Here is a 19010-nt window from a genome sequence, read left to right as displayed (position 1 = left end):
TGTCATATCCTTTAATAAACTGGTAAATGTAAGTAAATGTTTCCCTGAATTCTGTGAGCTCCTCTAACAAATGAATCTAACCTAAGGAGGAGGTCACTGGAACCTTTAATCAGTAGCTGGTTGGTTCAGAGGCACAGGTAACAGCCTGGGGCTTGCAACTAGCATCTGAAGTGGGGAGTGAAAGGCTGTCTTTCAGGACAAACCTTAATCTGAGAATCTGATACTATCTCTGCATAGATAGTATCAGAATTGAGTTGAATTCTTGGAGACCCTGCTGGTCTCTGAGAATTGCTTGATGTTGGCAGGGAGGTGGGGCATTGGAATTGAGTCCAGAACCCTAAAAGAATGTCCTTCTCTGCTAGAGACAGCATCAAATTACTATCTTCTTGGTGACTACACCTCAGAATTTTCACTATTTAACTCACACCTTAAACTTTTTAGCTTTTTGTCTCTAATATGGATACACTGAACACAGGGCAATTTTCAAACACCTTTTTGAGGAGGCAGAGATGAAACTTATAAGCAAGTGAATAAGGTAAATTGTTTTTTTTTTAATTTTTATTTATTTTTGAGAGAGACAGAGACAGAATGTGAGTGGGTTAGGGGCAGAGAGAGAGGGAGACACAGAATCTGAATCAGGCTCCAGGCTCTGAGCTGTCAGCACAGAGCCCGAGGCGGGGCTCGAACTCACAAGCTATGAGATCATGACCTGAGCCGAAGTTGGTCGCTCAACTGACGGAGCCACGCAGGTGCCCCAGGTAAGTTTTGATCTAGTTAGATTCTTTGTTGCCACGCTCTGAGAAGACTGATCATCTTAGAAGAATTGTAGCAAATGGCTCCTATCTTTGCAGGCGCTATTTATGATTGTACTGTGAAAAGTAAGATGCTCTACAAATATTACTGATTTTCTTAAATATCAATGTTTAATGGTTGATAAACATTTAAGTGAGAGCTTAAATGGAAACTAATTTTATCCAAAATATTTTGTCACTATAAATAATTGTTATGCAGAGTAGACTAGATATGAACTGACCCCTGCTTATCTTTCCAACTTCATCTTTCAGGATTCCTGACCTCTAAATATATATTGCAACCACCCTACAGTGCTAGTAGTTCCTTTGATCTTTCAGCCTCTGGAAACTTGCTACTTATCCTATGTAGGACTTCCCTAACCACCATCAGCACCACCTCCACCACACCCTTTGCCTGACTAATTTCTACTCTTCATTCAAAGTTCACTTCAGAAGCCCCCATCTCTGGGAAGCTTTGCCCACTGTTAATTAGATCCCCTGTTATGCATTCTGTTAGGTATTTCCTTACCTTTCCTGTCCAGAGGGCAGGGACTGTGTCTTGATGCCAATTGTTGATTGCCTTCTCCCTTATCTGCTCTCTCCTCGTTAGAATCTTGAGTTTTCAGCTGGGAAATAGTGATGCTAATGAGATGTTAGCTGAAGGTGAAATACACGGCAGTTTCTGGAACTTTTTTTTAAAGGGTAGCTATCGTACCCTCTATGCCTCATCCTTCCTTTATCCTATTTCCCTAAAATATAGATGTGATGGCTGGAACAACATTTTAGAACATGAGGATGAGCTTCATCCCTAGGGATGGCACAGTAGAAAGTTGGAAGCTTTCCACTGAGTCTCAGACAATCATGGAGCCCCCTCGCCAGCCATGGACTTCTACATCTAGATTTTTACATGAAAGAGAAATAAACCCCTGTCTTGTTTAAGCCACTGTTTTTTGTGCCTCTGTTAGAGCTGTACCTAATTCTAATTCATTTTTAGTTTTTTTTTTTTTTATTTTAAAGCCTGGCAAAGTGCCTAGAACATAGTAAGAACTCAAGAAATGTTTATTAAGCCAAATAGTTATTAACTGTATTGGGGGTACATTATGTAAATTGAGTTAGTAAAAATCACCAATATTTTAGAACTTACATGTATCTTCCCAAAGCCTCAGAAAACAAAAAACCACATCCTCTGGGGAGTGGCAGATGGTGGTTATGGGGATAGACGGCTAGTGGCATTGAGATAAGGGATAAGAACTAAACAATAGTTGGAATTAGTTATCAAAGCTAGGTATGGCCTGCTGAGTGGTAAACAGACCATTCTATGCCTCTGGAGAAATGAATTAGTTTTGCTGGCATAGTTCTTGAAAAAATATAATTTTAAATAGGGAGCAATAAGTTAACCTGGCCCTAGACTTACAGAATAAAATGAACACAGTGTTCTTACTGCCAAGAGAGCAGGCACTATGGTATTCAGATCACCAAGTACTGTATAGTACTCTTACGGATGGCTAAGATGGTCAGAGGACTGGCCCCCCCAACATCACATGCCCATAGAGAGGTGACAGGAGACAGAAATCAACACTTCTTCATGGTATCCCCTCCTGTAATAAAGAATTCGTATCTGGGGGCAGAAACAAGAAAGCTCTCAGGGGGTCTGGCTCCAACAGTGATGGTAGTGATGTACATGTATGAGGGTGTGCTGATATGTGTTATGGGTTAACAAAAAAAACTAAAGTTCTTTTTTTCCCTTTTTTTAATGTCTGTTATTTTTGAGACAGAGAGAGAGAGAGAGAGAGAGAGAGAGCATAAACAGGAGAGGGGCAGAGAGAGAAGGAGACAGAAACAGAAGCATTCTCCAGGCTCTGAGCTGTCAGTGCAGAGCCCGACGCAGAGCTCGAACCCATAAACTGTGAGATCACAAACTGTGAGCTGAAGTCGGATGTTTAACTGACCGACCCACCCAGGTACCCCCAAAAAACTGAAATTCTAAACTGACTCCTTTTAATCTAGTTCTAAATGTTGCAAGCACGTTTGTATAGGCATATTTCTGTGACCATGTATGAAACAAAATTATTACAAAATGTTCAGGAAGAAGAGCAGGGAAAATGGCGGCATAGGAGGACGCTGGGCGCACCGCGTCCTGCTGATCACTTAGATTCCACCCACATCGGCCTAAATAATCCAGAAAACTGCCAGAAGACTAGTAGAATGGATTCTCTAGAGCCAAGCATAGACAAGAGACCCACGGAAGAGGGTAGGAACGGCAGAGAGGTGGTGCGCAATAATACACGGACTGGCAGGAGGGAGCCAGGGCGGTGTAGGGGTAGCCCGCCCGGCAAGGCAGAGCCCCCGAAGTCTGGCTTGCAAAAGCTGAGTGGCCAGACGGGGTGTGTTCTGACAGCCAGCGGGGCTTAACATCTGGAATGTTATAAGTCCACAGCTCTGCTCGGAGAGCTGGAGGGCTAGAGGACAATGGGAGGGAGAGTTGTTGAGCCCTGGAGGACAGAGCTCAGCTTGGCAGGGAACAAAGACGCTGGGAAGCGCCATCTCCCTCGCCCATCCCCCAGCCAAAATCCCAAAGGAAACCAGTTCCCATCACAGAACTTGCTTGCACCGTGCAAACACGGATGCTGTGCTTCTGTGGATCCATCCCTCCGAGGTTCTGCCTCCCTCCCGGTGCCACAGGGCCCCTCCCGAAGCAGACCACCAGAGGCAAAGCAAGCTGAGTCTGCTCCTCCCGCCCCTGTGCACCTTGCCAATCCACCCCGGCTAATACGCCAGATCCCATAGAAGCAGCACCACAAGCCTGTCAGTGTGCAAGTAGCCCAGACAGGGGCCACACCACTCCACAGAGAGTCCTGCCTCTGGGAGAGGGGAAGAAAAGGTACACACCAGTCTGACTGTGGCCCCAGCGGTGGGTTGGGGGCAGACATCAGGTCTGACTGCGCCCCGCCTACCAATGCAAGTTACTCCAGACAGCACAGGGGAAGAGCCCTGCAGTTCTGCGCCACTCCAGGGACTATCCAAAATGATGAAACAGAAGAATTGCCCTCAAAAGAAACTCCAGGAAGTAGCGACAGCTAACGAACTGATCAAAAATGATTTAAACTATATAACAGAAAATGAATTTAAAATAATAGTCATAAAATGAATTGCTGGGCTTGAAAAAAGTATAGAGGACAGCAGAGAATCTATTACTACAGAGATCAAGGGACTAAGAAACAGTCAGGAGGAGCTAAAAAATGTTGTAAATGAGCTGTAAAATAAAATGGAGGTAACCACAGCCCGGATTGAAGAGGCAGAGGAGAGAATAGGTGAATTAGAAGATAAAATTATGAAAAAAGAGGAAGCTGAGAAAAAGAGAGATAAAAAAATCCAGGAGTATGAGGGGATAATTAGAGAATTAAGTGATACGATAAACTGTAATAATATATGCATAATTGGGATTCCAGAGGAGGCAGAGAGAGAGAAAGGTGCTGAAGGTATACTTGAAGAAATCACAGCTGAGAACTTCCCTGATCTGGGGAAGGAAAAAGGCATTGAAATCCAAGAGGCACAGAGAACACCCTTCAGACTTAACTTGAATTGGTCTTCTGCACAACATATCGTAGTGAAACTGGCAAAATACAAGGATTAAGAGAAAATTCTGAAAGCAGCTAGGGATAAATGTGCTCTAACATATAAAGGGAGACCAATAAGACTAGTGATGGATCTATCTAGTGAAACTTGGCAGGCCAAAAAGGAATGGCAGGAAACCTTCAATGTGAGGAACAGAAAAAATACACAGCCGAGAATCCTTTATCCAGCAAGGCTGTCATTTAGAATAGAAGGAGAGATAAAGGTCTTCCCAAACAAACAAAAACTGAAGGAATTCATCACCACTAAACCAGCCCTGCAAGAGATCCTAAGGGGGATCCTGTGAGACAAAGTACCAGAGACGTCGCTACAAGCATGAAACCTACAGACATCACAATGACTCTAAACCCATATCTTTCTATAATAACACTGAATGTAAATGGATTAAATGCGCCAACCAAAAGACATAGGGTACCAGAATGGATAAAAAAAACAAGACTCATCTATTTGCTGTCTACAAGAGACTCATTTTAGACCTGAGGACACCTTTAGATTGAGAGTGAGGGGATGGAGAACTATCTATCGTGCTACCAGAAGTCAAAACAAAGCTGGAGTAGCCATACTTATATCAGACAAACTAGACTTCAAATTAAAGGCTGTAACAAGAGATGAAGAAGGGCATTATATAATAATTACAGGGTCTATCCATCAGGAAGAACTAACAATTATAAATGTCTATAAGCTGAATACGGGAGCCCCCAAATATATAAAACAATTACTCACAAACATAAGCAACCTTATTGATAAGAATGTGGTAATTGCAGGGGACTTTAATACTCCACTTACAACAATGGATAGATCATCTAGACACAGGATCAATAAAGAAACAAGGGCCCTGAATGATACATTGGATCAGACGGACTTGACAGATATATTTAGAACTCTGCATCCCAAAGCAACAGAATATACTTTCTTCTCGAGTGCACATGGAACATTCTCCAAGATAGATCACATACTGGGTCACAAAACAGTCCTTCATGAGTATAAAAGAATTGAGATCATACCATGCACACTTCCAGACCACAATGCTGTGAAGCTTATAATCAAGCACAGGAAAAAGCCTGGAAAACCCTCAAAAGCATGGAGGTTAAAGAACACCCTACTAAAGAGTGAGTGGGTCAACCAGGCAATTAGAGAAGAAATTTAAAAATATATGGGAACAAATGAAAATGAAAATACAACAGTCCAAATGCTTTGGGATGCAGCAAAGGCAGTTCTGAGAGGAAAATACATTGCAATCCAGGCCTATCTCAAGAAACAAGACAAATCCCAAATACAAAATCTAACAGCACACCTAAAGGAAATAGAAGCAGAACAACAAAGTTACCCCAAACCCAGCAGAAGAAGAGAAATAATAAAGATCAGAGCAGAAATAATATAGAATCTAAAAAAATTATAGAGCAGATCAATGAAACCAAGAGTTAGTTTTTTGCAAAAATAAACAAAATTGATAAACCCCTAGCCAGGCTTCTCAAAAAGAAAAGGGAGATGACCCAAATAGATAACATCATGAATGAAAATGGAATTATTACAACCAATGCCTCAGAGATACAAACAATTATCAGGGAATACTATGAAAAATTATATGCCAACAAATTGGACAACCTGGAAGAAATGGACAAATTCGTAAACACCCACACACTTCCGAAACTCAAACAGGAAGAAATAGAAAGCTTGAACAGACCCATAACCAGCGAAGAAATTGAATCAGTTATCAAAAATCTCCCAACAAGTAAGAGTCCAGGACCAGATGGCTTCCCTGGGGAATTCTACCAGACATTTAAAGCAGAGATAATATCTATCATTCTCAAGCTGTTCCAAAAAATAGAAAGGGAAGGAAACCTTCCACTCATTCTATGAAGCTAGCATTGCTTTGACTCCCAAACCAGACAGAGACCCAGCAAAAAAAGAGAACTACAGGCCAATATCCCTGATGAATATGGATGCAAAAATTCTCAACAAGATACTAGCAAATCGAATTCAACAGCGTATAAAAAGAATTATTCACCATGATCAAGTGGGATTCATTCCTGGGCTGCAGGGCTGGTTCAACATTCGCAAATCAGTGTGATACATCACATTAATAAAAGAAAAGATAAGAACCATATGATCCTGTCAATTGATGCAGAAAAAGAATTTGACGAAATTCAGCATCCTTTCTTAGTAAAAACCCTGGAGAAAGTTGGGATAGAAGGAACATACTTAAACATCATAAAAGCCATTTATGAAAAGCTCACAGATAACAGCATCCTCAATGGGGAAAAACTGAGAGCTTTCCCCCTGAGATCAGGAACATGACAGGGGTGTCCGCTCTCACCACTGTTGTTTAACATAGTGTTGGAAGTTCTAGCATCAGCAATCAGACAACAAAAGGAAATCAAAGGCATCAAAATTGGCAATGATGAAGTCAAGCTTTCGCTTTTTGCAGATGACATGATATTATACATGGAAAACCTGATAGACTCCACCAAAAGTCTGCTAGAAATGATACATGAATTTAGCAAATTCGCAGGATACAAAATCAATGTACAGAAATCAGTTGCATTGTTATACACTAATAACGAAGCAAGAGAAAGACAAATAAAGAAACTGACCCCATTCACAACTGCGCCAAGAATCATAAAATATCTAGGAGTAACCCTAACCAAAGATGTAAAAAGATCTGTATGCTGAAAACTATAGAAAGCTTATGAAGGAAATAGAAGAAGATATAAAGAAATGGAAAAACATTCCGTGCTCATGGATTGGAAGAATAAATATTGTTAAAATGTCAATACTACCCAAAGCTATCTACACATTCAATGCAATCCCAATCAAAATCACACCAGCATTCTTCTCAAAGCTAGAACAAGCAATCCTAAAATTTGTATGGAACCACAAAAGACCCCAAATAGCCAAAGTAATATTGAAGAAGAAGACCAAAGCAGGAGGCATCACAATCCCAGACTTTAGCCTCTACTACAAAGCTGTCATCATCAAGACAGCATGGTATTGGCACAAAAACAGACACATAGCCCAATGGAATAGAATAGAGACTCCAGAATTGGACCCACAAAAGTATGGTCAACTAATCTTTGACAAAGCAGGAAAGAATATCCAATGGAAAAAAGAGTCTCTTTAAATGGTGCTGGGAGAACTGGACAGCAACATGCAGAAGAATGAAACTAGATCACTTTCTTACACCATTCACAAAAACAAACTCAAAATGGATAAAGGACCTGAATGTGAGACAGGAAACCATCCAAACCCTAGAGGAAAAAGCAGGAAAAGACCTCTCTGACCTCAGCCGTAGCAATTTCTTACTTGACACATCCCCAAAGGCAAGGGAATTAAAAGCAAAAATGAACTATTGGGACCTCATGAAGATAAAAAGCTTCTGCACAGCAAAGGAAACAATCAACAAAACTAAAAGGCAACCAACGGAATGGGAAAAGATATTTGCAAATGACATATCGGACAAAGTGCTTGTATCCAAAATCTATACAGAGCTCACCAAACTTCACACCCAAAAAACAAATAATCCAGTGAAGAAATGGGCAGAAAACCTGAATAGATACTTCTCTAAAGAAGACGTCCAGATGGCCAACAGGCACATGAAAAGATGCTCAACATCCCTCCTCATCAGGGAAATACAAATCAAAACCACACTGAGATATCACCTCACGCCAGTCAGAGTGGCTAAAATGAACAAATTAGGAGACTATAGATGCTGGAGAGGATGTGGAGAAACGGGAACCCTCTTGCACTGTTGGTGGGAATGCAAACTGGTGCAGCCACTCTGGAAAACAGTGTGGAGGTTCCTCAAAAAATTAAAAATAGATCTACCCTATGACCCAGCAGTAGCACTGCTTGGAATTTACCCAAGGGATACAGGAGTGCTGATGCATAGGGGCACTTGTACCCCAATGTTTATACCAGCACTCTCAACAATAGCCAAATTGTGGAAAAAGCCTAAATGTCCATCAACTGATGAATGGATAAAGAAATTGTGGTTTATATACACAATGGAATACTACGTGGCAATGAGAAAGAATGAAATATGGCCTTTTGTAGCAACATGGATGGAACCGGAGAGTGTTATGCTAAGTGAAATAAGCCATACAGAGAAAGACATACTATATGTTTTCACTCTTATGTGGATCCTGAGAAACTTAACAGAAACCCATGGGGAGGGAAAGAAAAAAAAAAAAAAGGGGTTAGAGAGGGAGGGAGCCAAAGCATAAGAGACTCTTAAAAACTGAGAACAAACTGAGGGTTGATGGGGGGTGGGAGGGAGGGGAGGGTGGGTGATGGGTATTGAGGAGGGCACCTGTTGGGATGAGCACTGGGTGTTGTATGGAAACCAATTTGACAATAATTTTCATATTAAAAATTAATTAATTAATTAATTAATTTAAAAATGTTCAGGATATGTTAAGGTTTTATTGTGTTCTTAAAAAACAGATTGTAGGGTCGCCTGGGTGGCGCAGTCGGTTAAGCGTCCGACTTCAGCCAGGTCACGATCTCGCGGTCCGTGAGTTCGAGCCCTGCGTCAGGCTCTGGGCTGATGGCTCAGAGCCTGGAGCCTGTTTCCGATTCTGTGTCTCCCTCTCTCTCTGCCCCTCCCCCGTTCATGCTCTGTCTCTGTCGCAAAAAATAAATAAACGTTGAAAAAAAAAATTAAAAAAAAAAACAGATTATGAAAAGAAATCACTGTCTACCAATGGATAAATGGATAAATAAACCATGGTATATATATATTGTATATATATATATAATTATATATATAATATATATAATATACATGATATAATATATATACATATATATAAAATATTACTTAGCCATAATGAGGAATGAAGTACTGATACATGCTATAATGTGAGTGAACCTCAAAGTATGCTCAGTGAAAGAAGCCAGACACAAAGGTTGCATATTGTATTATTCCATTTGTATGAAATAACCACAATATATAAACCCATAGAGACAGAAAACAGATTAATGGTTTCCAGGAGATGAGAATGGAGGAATAGGTAGTAAATGTTTAATAGGTACTGGATCTCCTTACATGGTGATGAAAATGTTTTTGAGCTATATGCCCTTGACTATTCACTTTGAAATGACTAATTTTATGTTATGTGAATTTCACTTCAATTAAAAAAAAAAAGAAAAGAAACAGGGGCACCTGGGTGGTTCACTCCATTAAGCATCTGACTCTTGATATTGGCTCAGGTCATGATCTTGTGGTCATGAGACTGAGTTCTGCATCAGGCTCTGTGCTGACAGTGTGGAGCCTGCTTCAGATTCTCTCTTTCGCTCTCTCTCAGCCCTTCCCCTGCTCCCACATGCTGTCTCAAAAGAAAGAAGAAGTAAAAAAGGAAAGAAAGAAAGATAAGGAAAGAAAGAAAGATAAGGAAAGAAAGAAAGAAAGAAAGAAAGAAAGAAAGAAAGAAAGAAAGAAAGAAAGAAAGAAAGAAAGAAAGGAAGAAAGAAAGGAAGAAAGAAAGGAAGAAAGAAAGAAAGAAAGAAAAGAGACAGCCATATATTTTATGGATTAAAAACAAACTAGTACAAAAAAAATCTGGAAGGTGTTTTAACAGGTCTTATGTTCTAGTTGGCAGAATTATGAACAAGTTTGATTTTAATCTTTTTGCATATTTGTTTCCAATTTTTCCACATTAAACATATATACATTGCTTTTATATTGAGAAAACATGTAATGATTTAAAATTTTTTTTTTAATTTTGTTTTTTATGTTTATTCATTTTTTGAAAGACAGAGAGAGACAGAGCACAAGCAGGGGTGGGGCGGAGAGAGAGGGGGACACAGAATCTGATGCAGGCTCCAGACTCTGAGCTGTCAGCACAGAGCCCGACGCGGGGCTCAAACTCACAAACCGCGAGATCATGACCTGAGATGAAGTCGGACGCTCAACCGACTGAGCCACCCAGGCGCCCCTAAAATTTTAAACAAAGGGTGGCCTTTCAAGTCTACAAAGAGGTTAAATTTAAAACCTAGAAAACCATGCTCATGATTAATATGTAATCTATGTCAGTTTTCTTATTGCAGAATTAGATCTTAAATGAGAATATAAGGAGTTGATGGAATATATTTTACTATTTTTAAAATACAATCATTTGCATACACTTGTACATAGAATTTCAAATATGAATACAAATGCCACATCTAAATTTGTTTTAAAATTTCAGTAGGTTCTATACTCTGAGTAAATCTACACAGAGTATGTGTTGAGATACCTAAGGGGATCAGATACCCACTGGGCCTTTGATCTTGGAGCTAATGATGACTTCCATAGCCCTACAACAGCATCAGGAGGCCTAACCCCAAGATCTCACCATCTTTGAAAAGTGGTTGAGGAGCCAATGGGAGCTCTAAGGCTCATACCTCTTAAGCAGTAGGGGCCAGAGACAGATCCACCATATCTACAGTTGATTTTGCTTGTCGGTTTTTTCTTTGCTCACTCCTCTCCCCGCCCCCACCACAACTGCACCTCAATTCAACTTTTCAAAATCCAGCTTAAAAATCACCTCCTGGGTAAAATCTTCCCTCCCCGGTGACATCAATCAAATACATTGATCCCACCTTATGATCCCACAAGTCTTTGTGCCTCCATTATAGGATTAATCACATTATTTCTATTAAACTGTACTTTTTGAAAAGTTAAGCCTTGGTGGCTTAGTCGGTTGAATGTCTGACTTCGGCTCAGGTCATGATCTCACAGTTCATGATTTCAAGCCCTACATTGGGCTCACTGCTGTCAGTGCAGAGCCTGCTTCAGACCTTCTGTCCCCCGCTCCCTCTCAAAAATAAATAAATCTTAAAAAAAAAAAGACAAGAAAAGTTAAAAAGCACTACTTCCATGCAAATATAAAAAAAATTATGCCAAATTTCATTCAACTCATTAATGAAGGAACCAATAAGATGTTAAAACTAGTTCAAATGAGAATTTGACATACAGATTTATATTCTCTGACAAAGCTCATTTGCATTGCTATGACCATGAATTATCTGTATTGCTATCAGTTCTCTAAAATTTAACTTCTATTCTCACAGTTTTAAAGTATCCTCGGGGAGCCTGACTGTCTCAGTGGGTAGAGCATGTGACTCCTAATCTCAGGGTTGTAAATTTGAGCCCCACATTGGGTGGAGAGATTACTTAAAAGTAAAATCTTAAGGGGGTCTGGGTGGCTTAGTCAGTTAAACAGCTGACTCTTGATTTCGGTTCAGGTTTTTGAGACTGAACCCCAAGTTGGGCTCTGATAGTGTGGAGCCTACTTGGGATTCCCTCTCTCTCCCTCTTTTTCTGCCCCTCCCCTGCTCACAACGACTCTCTCTCAAAATAAGTAAATAAATAAATATAAAAAAATATTTGTGCCACAGAACTTATTATCCACAGGCCAATGGCCAAAGCTCTACTATGTTTTGGTTTCATAAAAGTAATGTGATCTTATAATGCATGGTGTTTCAAAGCCAGTCTTCAGGTAAGAAATCATTAAAATTGGTCAAGTAAAGTATGAACAAAAATAGAATGACCATATGATTCAGCAATTCACTTCTGGGTATTTATCTGAAGAAAACACTAATTTGAACAGATTTTTGCACCCCCATGTTCATTGCAGCATTATTTACAATAGCCAAGATATTGAAACAACCTGTGTCTATTGATGGACGAATAGGTAAATTGTAATACACACACACATACACATACACACACACAAATATTATTCAACCATAAAAAGGATGAAATCTTACTATTTGCAACAACATGGATGGACCTTGGGGGCATTATGCTAAGTGAAATAAGTCAGAGAAACACAAATACCATGTGATCTTTCTTATATACGAAATCTAAAAACAAAAACCCCAAGGTCATATACAGAGAACAGATTAGTGGTTGCTAGACTTGCAAATAACAGAGAACCAGAAGAGAGACATTTCCATCTGGATGCATTCAGAAAAGAATGTTGGAGAACTATAATAAAGCAAATAACTCACTACTGGTTATGTCAGATCAATGCAGGACAAATTCAAAATGGACTTTTCACATATATATTCTATCTTGAGATATTCTATGCCTTATAAATTATGTTGTAGGTAAAGACCTATTTTAGCCTTATATATTTGACTTCTTTTTTTAAAAATCCAAACATTTCTCTCCACAGAAATCATACCACTTTATTGTTAGGCATAAAATCTCCTAGTTAATTTTTGGAATGACATGTAGGTGTTTCGTTTTTAATACTGTTTTCCAAAGACTGCTGGGGAAGATGGCAGAGTAGGATGATCCTAAACGTACCTCATCCCACAGATACAACTGAGTAACACTCACATCAGTGTGATTCATCCAGAAAATGAGCCAAAGACCTGCAGAACAGACTCTCCACAGCTACACATAGAGGAGAGGCCACATTGAAAACAGTAGGAAGGGTAGAGACATGGTTGGGAACCAAGCTGACCCACAAGACTGTCATGGGAGGGAGGGCCACCACAAGTGTGGAGGAGGAAGAGGAGCAGAGCCCACACCAGCACCCCAGTGTGGGAGACCCACACTGGGAAAATGAATCCCTGTAAGATTTGGCTTTGAAAACTAGAGGGGCTTCACTTTGCAAGTTCTTATAATCAGTGCAGTTTAACACCTGGAACTTTAAAAATCAGCTGGCAAGGCTCTGGGAGAGCCAGAGAGCAATAGGAAATAGAATCCCTACTCTTACAAATACAGCACTACAAACAGTCCCTCTGAGATACAGCATGGAAGCAGCGGTTTGAAAAACACCCAGGGTATACATGAAGGAGATTTTTTTACTAATCTCAGAGCATGTACTGAAGAGACAGAGATTTTGGGGAGACTTCTCCAGGAACAAAAGAACAGGCTGGCACCATTTCCTTCCCTCATCCCACAGCCTAGATACGTGGACACCTGCAGGAACATTGCCAACAGTCTCCACCTAGCTTTCTAACAGTGTGCCCTTCCCCCACTCTCTCTGCAGACTTCCCTTCTCCAACCTGGCATTAGTAGCTCTCTAAATCAGTGTCAGGCTTGCTCCCATAGCAGACCTGTGCAAACCTTGCTAACACCACCTGCCCTGCCTCTGCATTCTCCTGCAGACCTGCCCCCTCTAATGAGGCCTCAACAGCTGTACATCCAAAGCAGAACCACAATCATGGCATTGTGTAACCAGCCCCAATAAGAGCCAGCACAAATGGGCCCAAAGTGACTCTTGCCTTGGGAAGAGGGAAGATAACCACACACACCAGTTTGACCATGGCCCCAGCAGTGCGCTGGTGGCAGACATCTGGTCTGAGTGCAGCCCCACCCCCCCCACCCCCAACAAAAGCCTCCCAGGAAATAACAGAGGGAGAGCGCCCTGCAGTTCAGTGTGACCACAGCTCTGGCAAATGCCTGATCTTACACAACTCAAGCCCAAGATGACCCCAGACTTTCCCCTTAAAAACACAGGGACCAAGCCCTGCCCACAATAGGCAGAGAGCCATTGCAGATGACTGAACTGAAGGCAAATGTGCCATAGAAGGGTAGATGTAACATATATAGGAGACACCCCTGAAGGACCAGATTATGGTGAACAGGGGACATTGCACTGCAGGGCACCACAGGACCTCTTCTTCATAAGGTCACTACTCACAAAAGCAGGAGACATAGTTGACTTTCCTAACACATAGAAACAGACACAGAGAGTTAGACAAAATGAGGAGACAGAGCACAATGTCTCAAATGAAACAAAAGGACAAAATCACAGCAAGAGAGCCAAATGAAACATTGATAAGTAATATGCCTGATAGAGAATTTAAAGTAATGGTCATAAAGTTACTCACTGGACTTGAGAAAAAAGTGGAGGATCTCAGTGAGATCCTCAGTAAAGAGATAGAAAATATTAAAAAAAATCAGTCAAATATGAAGAATTCAATAACTGAAATTAAAAATACACTAGAGAGAATAAACAGTAGACTAGAGGAAGCAGAAAAATGGATCAGCAACCTGGATGACAAAATAACAGAAAGCAATCAAGCTGAACAGGAGAGAGAAAAAAGATTAATAAAGAATGAGAATAGATTAAGGAAACTCAACAACAACACCAAGTACAACATTCTCATTATAAGAATACCAGAAAGAAAGAAAGAAAGAAAGAAAGAAAGAAAGAAAGAAAGAAAGAAAGAAAGAAAGAAAGAAAGAAAGAAAAAAGAGAAAAGGGAGCAGAAAATGTATGTGAAGAGAAAAATAGCTGAAAACTTCCCTCAACTAGGGAAGGAAACAGTCTAGTGCCAGGACGCACAGAGAGCTCCCAAAATAATCACCAAAGAAGGTCCACACTAAGACACATAGTAATTAAAATAGCAAAGAGTAGTAATAAACAGCGAAGTTTTTAAAAAATTTTTAAATTTATTTATTTTGAGAGAGACAGAGACAGCATGAGCAGGGGAAGAGCAGAGAGAGAGGGAGAAAGAATCCCAAGCAGGTTCTGCACTGTCAGCACAGAACCCAATGTGGGACTTGAACTCATGAAATCATGAGATCATGACCTGAGCCAAAACCAGGATTCAGATGCTTAACTGATTAACCCACCCAGGTGCCCCATAAACAGGGAATTTTAAAAGAAGCAAAAGAAAAGAGAAAAGTTACATGCAAGGGAAATTCCATAAGGCTATCAGCTGATTTTTCAGCAGAAACTTTGCAGACCAGAAAAGAGTGGCATATGTTAAAAGAGCTGAAAGAAAAAAAAAAAACCTACAACCAAGAATACTCTATCCATCAAGGCTATCATTCAGAATAAAGAAAGAGATAAAAAGTTTTCCAAATAAACACAAGTTTCCCACTAAATCGGTTTCACAAGAAATGTTGAAAGGGATTCTTTGAAATGTTAAAGGGGATTCTTTGAGTGGAAAGGAAAGACCATAAGCAGAAGTAAGCAGAAAACACAAAAACAGTAAAATTAAGTCTGTCTATAAAAATCAGTCCAGAGAGGGGCATCTGGCTGGCTCAGTTGGTAGAGTGTGTGACTCTTGATCTTGGGGATGTGAGTTGGAGCCTCACATTGAGTGTGGAGATTATTTAAAAAATAAAATCTTTAAAAAAATCGGTCAAGGGATTCACAAAATAAAACGATGTGAAGTATGCCACAATATGCCTAGAAGTCCAGGGGAAGAGAAATAAAAATCTAGTGCTTTTAGTACAGGTTCAAACTTAACCAACTTAATATAGACTATTATATACACAAGATATTATACATAAATCTAATAGTGGCCACAAATCAAAAAACCAGTAATAGGTATACAAATAATAATAATAATAATAATAATAATAATAATAATAATAATAATAAAGAAAAGATATTCAACTATATGAATAAAGAAAGGCAGCAAACCAGGAGAGAAGAGAGCAAGAGAAAAAAGAAATGGAGAAGAATTACAAAAACAACCATAAAACAAGTAACAAAATGGCAATAATTATTTTTGAGTGTCAATAGACTAAATGCACCAATCAAAAGATCTAGGGTAATGGAATAGACAAAAAAGCAAGACTCATCTATACGCTGCCTACAAGAGACTAATTTCAGACCTACAGACACATGCAGGTTGAAAATGAAGGGATGGAAAAACATTTATCATGCAAATGGAAGTGAAAAGAAAGCCAGAGTAGCAATATTTATATCAGACAAAATCGACTTTAAAACAAAGAATGTAACAAAGGACAAAGAAGGACACTACATAACCAAAAAGCGAACAATCCAACAAGAAAATATGACAATTGTAAATATTTATGTACCCAATATGAGAGCACCTAAATACATAACCAAAAAGCAAACAATCCAACAAGAAAATATGACAATTGTAAATATTTATGTACCCAATATGAGAGCACCTAAATACATAAAGCACCTGTTAACAAATATAAAGGAAGTAATCAATAGTAATACAGTAACAGTAGGGGACATTAACACCCCACTTACATTGATGGACAAATCATCTACACAAAATCAGCAAGGAACAGTGGCTTTGAATAACATATTGAACTAGATGGTTCTAACAGATATATTCAGAACATTCCATCCTAAACCAGAACACACATTCTTTTCAAGTGCACATGGAACACTCTCCAGAACAGATCACATATTAGACCACAAAACAAGGCTCAACAAATTCTAAAAGATTGAAATCATGCCATGCATCTTTTCTGACCACGATGCTACAAAACTAAAAATCAACCACATGAGGGGTGCATGGGTGGCTCAGTCAGTCATGATCTCCCCGTTTGTGAGTTTGACCCCGTCGGGGTCTGTGCTGACAGCTCAGAGCCTGGAGCCTGCTTCAGATTCTGTGTCTCCCCTCTCTCTCTGACACTCCCCCGCTCGCACTCTGTCTCTTTCTCTCTTTCTCTCTCTCTCTCTCTCTCTCTCAAAAAATAAACAAACAAACAAAAAAATCAACCACAAGAAAAAATCTGGAAAGAACGCAATTATATTGAGATTAAATAACAGGCTACTAAACAGTGAATGTGTCAACCAAGAAATCAAAGATATAATAAAAAAAAAAAAAAAAGGAAGACAGGGGTGCCTGGGTGGCTCAGTCGGTTAAGCGTCTGACTTTGGCTCAGGTCATGATCTTACAGTTTGTGGGCTCAAGCCCCACATCAGGCTTTGTGCTGACAGCTCAGAGCCTGGAGCCTGCTTCGGATTCTGTGTCTCCCTCTCTCTCAGTCCCTCCCCCACTCATGTTCTGTCTGTCTGTCTGGCTCTCTCAAAAATAAGTAAACATTAAAAAAAATGTTTTTAAACATAGGGAGACAGATGAAAATGAAAACACAATGGTCCAAAATCTTTGGGATGCAGCAAAAGCTTTTCGAAGAGAGCAGTTTATAGCAGTACACGCCTACATTAAGAAGCAAAAAAAAGTCTAATCTCAAAGAAACAACCTAACCTTATACCTAAAGGAGCTAGAAAAAGAACAAGCAAAACCCAAAACCAGTAGAAGGAAATAATAAGAATTAAAGCAGAAATAAACAAAATAGAAACTAAAAAAATAGAGAGAATATATCAATGAAACTAGAAGCTGTTTCTTTGAAAATATCAACAAAATTGATAAACATTTATCAGACTTATCAAAAAAAGGACTCAAACAAAATTAGAAATTTAACAGTAGAAATAACAACTGACACCTCAGACATACAAAGGATTATAAAAAAATATTATGAAAAATTATATGTCAACAAATCGACAACCTAAAAGAAATGGATCAATTTCTAGAAACATATAAACTACCAAAACTGAATTAGGAAGAAATAGGAAATTTGAACAGACTGATTACCAGCAATGAAATTGAATCAGTAATCAAAAAACTCCCCGCAAACAAAAGTCAAGGACCAGATGGCTTCACAGGTGAATTCTAATAAACATTTAAAGAACAGTTAATACCTATTCTTCTCAAACCATCCCAAAAAGTAGAAGGAAATCTTCCAAATCCATTATATGAGGCCAGAATTACCCTGATACTACAGCATTACTCTGATACTATAGGACATTGTCTCTGATGAACATAGATGCAAAAATATTCAACAAAATATTAGCAAACTGAATACAACAATATATTTAAAAAATCATTCACCATGATCAACTAGGATTCATTCCTGGGATGCAAAAGTGATTTAATATTTGCAAATCAATCAATGTGATACATCACATCAATAAGAGAAATGATAAACACCATATGGTCATTTCAATAGATGCAAGAAAAGCATTTGACAGAGTAAAAGATCCATTTATGATATAAACCCTCAGGAAAACAGGTTTAGAAGGAAGATGCCTCACCATAAAGGCCATCTCTGAAAAACCCAGAGCTAACAACATACTCAATGGTGAAAAACAGAGCTTTTCCCCCAAGATCAGAAAGAAGACAACTCTCATTACTACCCTCACCACTTTTATTCAACACAGTACTGAAAGTCCTAGTCACAGAAATTAGGCAAAAAAAAAAGGGATAACATGCATCCAAATTGGTAAGGAGGAAGTAAAACTTTCACTATTTGCAGATGACATGATACTGTATGTAGAAAACTCTAAAGACTCCACCAAAAATTACTAGAACTGATAAATGAATTCAGTAAAGTTGTAAGATACAAAATCAATATACAGAAATCTGTTGCATTTCTATACACAAATGATGAAGCAGCAGAAAGAAAAATTAAGAAAGCAATCCCATTTACAATCACATCAAAAAGAATAAAATACCTAGGAAAAATCTTAACAAAAGAGGTGAAGACTTGTACATTGAAAACTATAAAACACTGAGAAAAGAAATTGAAAAAGACACAAACAAATGGAAAGATACTCCATGCTCATGGATTAGGAGAATAGATAATGGTAAAATGTTGGTAGTACACAAAGCTATCTACAGATTCAATACAATCCCTATGAAAATAGCAACAAGATTTTTCACAGAACTAGAACAAATAATCCTAAAATATGCATGGAACACATAAGACCCAAATAGCCAAAGCAACCTTGAAAAAGAAGAAAGCTGGAGGTATCACAATCCCAGATTTCAAGATATACCAGAAAGCGATAATAATCAAAACAT

The 19010-nt window shown here is 39.1% G+C and overlaps 1 long non-coding RNA gene across 1 annotated transcript in view; it reads right to left on the bottom strand.

Annotated features, from left to right (window-relative positions):
* Window positions 1-1216: 1216 nt before the first annotated feature.
* Window positions 1217-19010, bottom strand: part of LOC123385945 — an 85737-nt gene continuing 67943 nt past the window's right edge. Inside the window, exon 3 of the long non-coding RNA XR_006599249.1 lies at window positions 1217-1417. This is a non-coding gene — a long non-coding RNA (uncharacterized LOC123385945). The remainder of the gene's footprint in view (window positions 1418-19010) is intronic.

This window comes from Felis catus, chromosome B3, assembly GCF_018350175.1.
Source record: "Felis catus isolate Fca126 chromosome B3, F.catus_Fca126_mat1.0, whole genome shotgun sequence".
In the NCBI taxonomy this organism is placed as follows: Eukaryota; Metazoa; Chordata; class Mammalia; order Carnivora; family Felidae; genus Felis; species Felis catus.
This window is presented reverse-complemented; position numbering and strand designations above follow the sequence as displayed.